General features: G+C 41.3%; 1 non-coding gene across 1 annotated transcript; it reads left to right on the top strand.

The window, feature by feature from the left end:
- The first annotated feature begins 4,610 nt into the window (after nt 1–4,610).
- LOC121993347 lies at nt 4,611–4,716 on the top strand. The gene has a single exon (XR_006115208.1). It is a non-coding gene; the product is annotated as a small nucleolar RNA R71 (small nucleolar RNA).
- Nucleotides 4,717–6,926: the final 2,210 nt, after the last annotated feature.

Below are 6,926 nucleotides of genomic sequence, written 5' to 3'. Positions count from 1 at the left end.
TCGAACTTTTAAACTAACACTTGCATAAAATAAGAGAAATAAATAAAAGCAGAAAAGTAAAAGGCACACCGAGATTTACTTGGTTACAACCGGGAAGGTTGTTAATCCAAGAAAGCGTAGCACTAGTATCTTTTTCAGGTGGAGAAGCCTTTTACAGCAATGAAGCGCACAACAGAAGCTTAAAACAGAAAAAGCGTACAAGTGTAGAAAGAATGCTTGAGTTCTCAGTTAATTTGAAGCTTCTGGACCAAGGCTATATTTATAGCCTTGGTCGAGGCGCCTGGAAGGGTTCCGGACACCCTGGGGGGGATAAATTTTATCCCCCAACGTTCAGATCGAGTTTTGACTCGATCTGGTGAAAATACTGGGTCCGGGCGCCAAGAAGGGTTCCGGGCGCCCCGGGCTGCTCCGGGCGCCCCGGACTATTCCGGGCGCCCCGGGCTGCTCGGGGCGCCCCGGAGCCCAAAGTCAACCAACGTTGACTTTTTCATCCGGGGACCACTGCTCCGGTTTGGTTCAGCTCGGTCCGGGTCTTCTACTCCGGATCCGCTTGCATGGGTGATTTCTGCTATCCGGAAAAAGGCTCACCCGAACCCAACTTTCGGTCTTCTCGAGCGTGCTTCCCTCCGGCTTCTCGTCCCTCGAAATTGCCGCGTGTTTCCTTCTCGTTCGCCAGCGTACTCATCCGTAGTCTTTGTCCCTTGGTCGTCGACCTTCTCGCTAGCTGCGTCTCTTGCTCCCCGAACAATATTCCGCTCCGGCTTTCGTCCCTCGGAACCACCGCGCGCTTCATTCTCGTCCGCCGGTGTACTCTTCCGCAGCGCTTCGTCCCTCAGACGCACAGCGTGCCGTCCTTCTCGCTAGCTGCGTCTTCCGCTCGACTACCTGTGTTCCTAAGCTCCTGCACACTTAGACACAAGGTTAAATACACACAGGACCTAACTTAACTTGTTGTTCACAGCAAAACAACCTTGGGGTTCCAACAATTTCCATAAACGACCTCCAACCCATCTAGATCAAGTTCCAAATTTATAGCTATTTGAGTAATCAACCCGCCAAAAACAATTGATCCCGAGGATGCCCTCCCAGCTCTCACCAAGGTTTGCAAAAAATGAAAACCATAATCGAAGTGAACCTTATGTAGCATAGCCCACAAAGCATAAAGTTCTACTTTCTTAATGACTCCATCACTTTCCCCTCTACCAAAAATAGTTTTACTCATAACACGATGCAAGTATATAAAAATGGGATTTTGCATGTTAGAAGATTTAGCTCTAGAGGGCTCATACGGTTGATCTAATCTAGTAATCAAATTTCAAAAATGATTCCAATTTAATCTTGAGTCAACCCTACGAGAGTTACCAGTAGACAATCCAAAACAATTATTGAAATCACTAAATATCCACTGAAACTATTGGTTCATTAGTCTAAAATTTATTTTGCCAACAAAATCATCTTCATTAGCAAAGTGGACATCTAGTGAATTCAGAAACTCTAGTATAATTCGAGGATAGGTAGGTAAATGTGTGTACATGATATCATTCCAATCAAGGGACCCAATCATCTAATCGACATCATCTCTAATTTCTAGCATGTCCAAAATAGTTGGGTCCATATATCATATACACACAATCTTTCTTTTGACAAAAATTTCAAATCTAGATTTATGATCTTCATTTCTAAAAATAATATTGAATTCATTGTCGTTACCTTCGTCGCGTGCAATCCTCTTTCCTTTCCCTTTTGTTGGTTGCTTCCCTTTTTCCTTGGTTGGCTCTTTTCCTCCGCTTGATCCACTGCTTCCTTTACGAAGTCTTTTCGAAATATTGGACATGTTATCATGCTTGAGTAAGGAAAGGTGCTGTTTTGTTGGAGAAGTAAATTTTTGTGAGGATCGATCTTGAAAGAAAAGATCTTTGGGCCTAGGAGTTAAGGATCAGGAAGATAGGAGAGAGAGAGAGGTGTTCTTAGAATTCAGATCCTGAATGAAGTTTATGGAGAGAAACGAGTTTCAAATCTAGATCTGAGAAGGTTTAGAAGAGAGATTGAAGAAGAGAGGAGTTTGGGAGAGAGGAATGCCTTGAGGTTGAGGGTGTCTATGGCTGACACGGCTGGCCGTGTCTTTAAGACACGGCTAAGGTAAATGGCTCTACACGGGCCCTGTAGATCTACACGGCCCCGACCCTCTCCTTGTCGGGTCGGTCAGCACGCCCATGCCAATTGGCACGACCACCTCCATCTCCTTTTCGGTCTAACTCACACAGTCGTGTGTGAGACACGGCCTCATCCTTTTCCTCTTCGGGTAGCCTTGCACGACCGTGCTGGATGGAACGGCCAATGTCGATTCCTCCTCTGGACTTTTACATGGTTGTATGTGGGACACGACCGAGCACATTTCCTCTTCTAGAATCATCACACGTCTGTGTAGATCTAGTACACGGGCGAGCATTTTTTCTTCTCGAGACTCCTTACACGGTCGTATCTTAGAGACATGGCCCATGAACCCTCCTTCTCTACAGGTCATACATGGTCATATTTGACACACGACCGAGCTCTGTTTTGTTCCAAAGGATAGTTCTACTCCTTCCCCGATTCTACAATGCTTTCCATGCCCATGAAGAAGTCATGGCCAGCTCATGGAAGCAAGATTTCAACCTGAAAACAAAAGTAACACAAATTTAAAATTACTACTAATGAAATGAAAAACTACAACTCAACAAAGAAAACTAAAGGAATCCTTGCGTTGCCTCCCAAGAAGTACTTGTTTAAGGTCTTTAGCTCGACCGCTCTCCTTAGCTCCCTTCTCTTTTCCTTTCCCTAGGAGGGCAAACATATTTCTCATTTTTATTGGGAGGCCTCCTCCCAAAATATTACTCGCCGGATCATGTTCCTCATCCGATGGCCTCCCATGAGGATGGAAATTCCACTCCTCAAGTTGATAAGTGTCCGCCTCACTGCGAACACTTAATAAAAAAGAAGAGACATGGTTAGAAGAGTTAGACAGATCATACTCCAACCTTTCCTTACCGATTACCAATGAAAGCTTATGATTTTTCACATCTATTATTGCTCTAGCAGTTGCAAGGAAGGGTCTTCCTAATATGATTGGGATCTTCGGGTCTTCTACCATGTCTAGAACTACAAAATCTATGGGAATTGTAATCCCACCAACCTCTACCGACACATCTTCAATAACACCCATAGGATATCTGCAAGAATGATCAGCTAATTATAGTGTCATGGTAGTAAGTTTCATGTTTTTGAGACCTAACTTATTACAGATTGAATAGGGAATGAGGCTAACACTTGTCCCTAAATCACAAAAAGCTTTTTCTATGAATTCAGATCCTATGTTGCAAGGAATGTAAAAGCTTCCTAGATCCTTAAGCTTTGGGGACATGTTCTTCTCCAATAAAGCGTTGTATTCCTCAGTAAGTGTAATGGTCTCAATATATCCCCTTCTTCTTTTATTCGACATAATGTCCTTCAAAAATTTGGCAAACTATGGCATTTGTAGGATTGCATCAATTAAAGGCACTTCAACACAAATTTCTTTGACTTTATGCAAAAATCTACCAAACTCTTCATCCTTCTTTAGCATTACTAATCTCTAAGGAAAAGGGATTACTTGATTCTGTTGGTTTAGTGGAAGAGTCTCTTCAACCTTAATGGTACTCTCCTCATTTCCTTGAATCTGATTTGGTTCAAGTGCTGGAGGAGAGAGCTCTTCTTCAGCTTTCATCCCTTTTGGAGCAGTCACTTGAGGATCCCCTAAGGTCCATCCGCTCCTATGCTCAATTTGATTGCAATGCTCTATTGGATTAACATCAGATTTTCCAGGAAATTACCCTGGTGCTCTTGAAGATGATGAGGCTAGTTGTCCAATTTGGCTATCTTAAATCTTTTGATGCTTTTCAGAATTATCTATTCTCTAACTTAGCTAAAAAATGTCTTGCTTCATTTCATTTTGATTGGAGATAATTTCCTCAAGCATCTTCTCAATTTTAGAAAACTAATAGCCTTGAGAAGATTGTTGTTGTTGCTGAAAATTTGGTTGCCCAGATTGGGAATTCTATTTGCCTCCCATGGATGGTCCTTTTTCTTGATTGTTTCTATAGGAGAAATTAGGATGATTCTTCCACCCAGGGTTGTATGTGTTAGAATATGGATTGTTCTGCCTTTGATTAAAACCCATGATAGCGTCACATTTCTCTAACTGATTTATTTGTGCAGAGATAGCTTCCAAAGGACATGAGTCTTGAGAATGATCAGAACTTCCACATGTTTCACAACAGCATACAATGGCATTCACTGTATTAGTGCTAGTCCCCATATTTTCTAGTTTCTTTGTAAGAGCATCCAATTTTGTAGTCATCAGAGTGACTGCATCTACATCAAATTTTCCTGATGCTTTTGTTGGGTTTGAATAAGAATAGACTCCACTCCTATCTATTGCCCATTGGTGATGATTCTGCGCTACACTCTCAATGATTTCTTCAGCTTCATCTAAACTTTTGTTGATAAGTGACCCTCCAGCTGCTGAATCTAAGGACACTTTCGTATGATAGTTAATACCATTATAAAAAGTGTGCAACACCAACCATCTCTCTAAACCATGATGTGGGCATTGTCTGAGCATATTATTGTATCTATCTCATGCTTCAAATAAAGATTCTGAATCAGATTGTCTGAAGCTTGCAATAAGATTTCTCATATGAGCTGTCTTGCATGGAGGATAGAATTTATCTAAGAATTACTGCTCACATTGTTCCCAAGTGGTAATGCTATTTGGGGATAAGGAGTTCAACCATTGTTTAGCTCTATCCTTTAAAGAAAACCCAAACAGTAATAGTCTAACTGCTTCTGAAGGAACTCCGCTCATTTTCATGGTACCGCATATTTCATAGAAGACCTCCAAATGCTTATTAGGATCTTCATGCGGTCCACCTCCAAACTAATTTTGCTGCACCATATTGATTATTGCAGGCTTGATCTCAAAGTTATTTGCTTCTACAGTGGGTCTTGTAATACTTGAGTGAAACCCTCTAACATAAGGAGTTTCATAATCCTTAATTGGTCTATTAGCCATTGTTGATTGTTCTTGTTCTTCTTGATGTCTTTGCAAGATTTTCCTTCTATGAAATGTTCTATCAATCACGGGATCAAGAGGAAGTAATTCTCCTGCAATGTTAGATCTTCGCATATAAGAACAAGATTAAAGAATTTGATTCTAAGAAAAGAAAATAATACAAGAATAGAAAGAATTCAGTTTACAAAAAGAATTAAAGAACAATGTAATAAATGAATGAAAGAATGCAATGACTAAAAAAATGTAATGAAAGAATGCAATGAAAGAATGCAAAGTATAATAAGAAAATTAGTAACAAGTTAGATGTAAGAAAAGAAAAGAAAAGTTTAGTCTAACTCAATTGATAATCCCTAATGTTATAAGCGCAGTCCCCGGCAACGGCGTTAAAAACTTGTTACGAACCGCAAGTGTACGGTTACATCGTTAGTAATAATAAAGCATATCGTATCCACAGGGACTGGTTACAATCACTAAAGATGTCTCAAAGGCGAATTAGCTAAACAAACGATTAAAAGATCATTTACAACTAAAGAATAGATGTAAGGGTTAAATGCAAGAATTCAGTTTTAATAAGGTTCTAGGAGTATTGGTTTCTTTGTGATACTCATCAATGTAATGTAATCTACCAAATCTTGTCCTCAATTGTAATGTATTTGTAAGAAGTCACCGGTTATCTTCTGCAGAAAACATCGGTCAAGGACTCAAATCTAAACCTTAAGTAATCAAAGAGTTATGATCCCTATGAGGTCCATTAGCGGGGCAGCCCTATCATGATGCCCCTCGGACATACGATGTAGAAATACATCACTAATCAACTAACCTTAAGATATAGAATTAAGTGTATCAATTCGTCCGACTTCTTTGTATATTCTTGCTTTATCCCTAAATGTAATTCCCTAAAAGGTCCGTGAGCGGGGCAGCCTTGTCACGACGCCCCTCGATCATACAAATTAGCAAATTCTTCGGCAAGATTCCACAAGAAATACAAACAACCAATCAAGAATGGTAATTAGGCACAAAACATAACATCCATACAAGATTGATTGATACAAAATAATACAATATCCTTGAATCAAGAAGATGGCAAACCCATGAATCTTACATTAAATTACATCTACTCCCTGCTTCCTAGAACAAAGATTCTACCCCATATAAACTGAGGAAAGAATTGAAGACAAGAAGAACCTTAATTCGAGGTGTAATCTACAGCAAAGATAAATTTCTTTAGCCTTACCTCAACTCAAGTATCTTCTGTTGGTCCACCACCAGGTAAAGCAGCTGTTGAAGAAATACTTGCCGAAAGATATCACTGCCAAAGATTTGTGGTCGTCTATACCCAGGAACCACTGCCAAGGAGTCCACAATTTCACATAATAAGATCAAAACCTAAATCAAAATCCAAACCAGCGGACTTACCCAATCAGATGTTCCCTCTCCAACGACTAGGCCTAACGGCTGTTGAGATCAGCAAGGAGTAGGTCGTCGGCAGTAGATCGATACCAAAGCACTGAAGAAGAAAGCAACTATCTGGAAAGCCGCTCATGATCAACTCTAACCTACTAGGACTAGCACATGGCTGCGACGAGCGGTCGTGAGTCGATGGTGACAAATCGTGGTCGCCGTGGCGCTGGTCACGACCTGCCCTGGCAAAGATCAGTGCAGTAAGCCCCTTTCCGACATTGAATACGAAGGCTAGGGAACGCGACTGGAAGCTAGGACACATGGCTGAACGAAGGGTCAGTTGCGTCACCGATCTAGTCTCTCGTGAAGAGGAAGGTCGCCGTCAGTTGGCGGTAGGCACGGGTGACCGACGATGGGCCGTGAGATCGGCACAGGT

The sequence above is a fragment of the Zingiber officinale genome, chromosome 6B, assembly GCF_018446385.1.
Source record: "Zingiber officinale cultivar Zhangliang chromosome 6B, Zo_v1.1, whole genome shotgun sequence".
NCBI classification, from domain to species: Eukaryota; Viridiplantae; Streptophyta; class Magnoliopsida; order Zingiberales; family Zingiberaceae; genus Zingiber; species Zingiber officinale.
The sequence above is the reverse complement of the archived record's forward strand: the minus strand, read 5'-3'. Positions and strand labels throughout refer to the sequence as shown.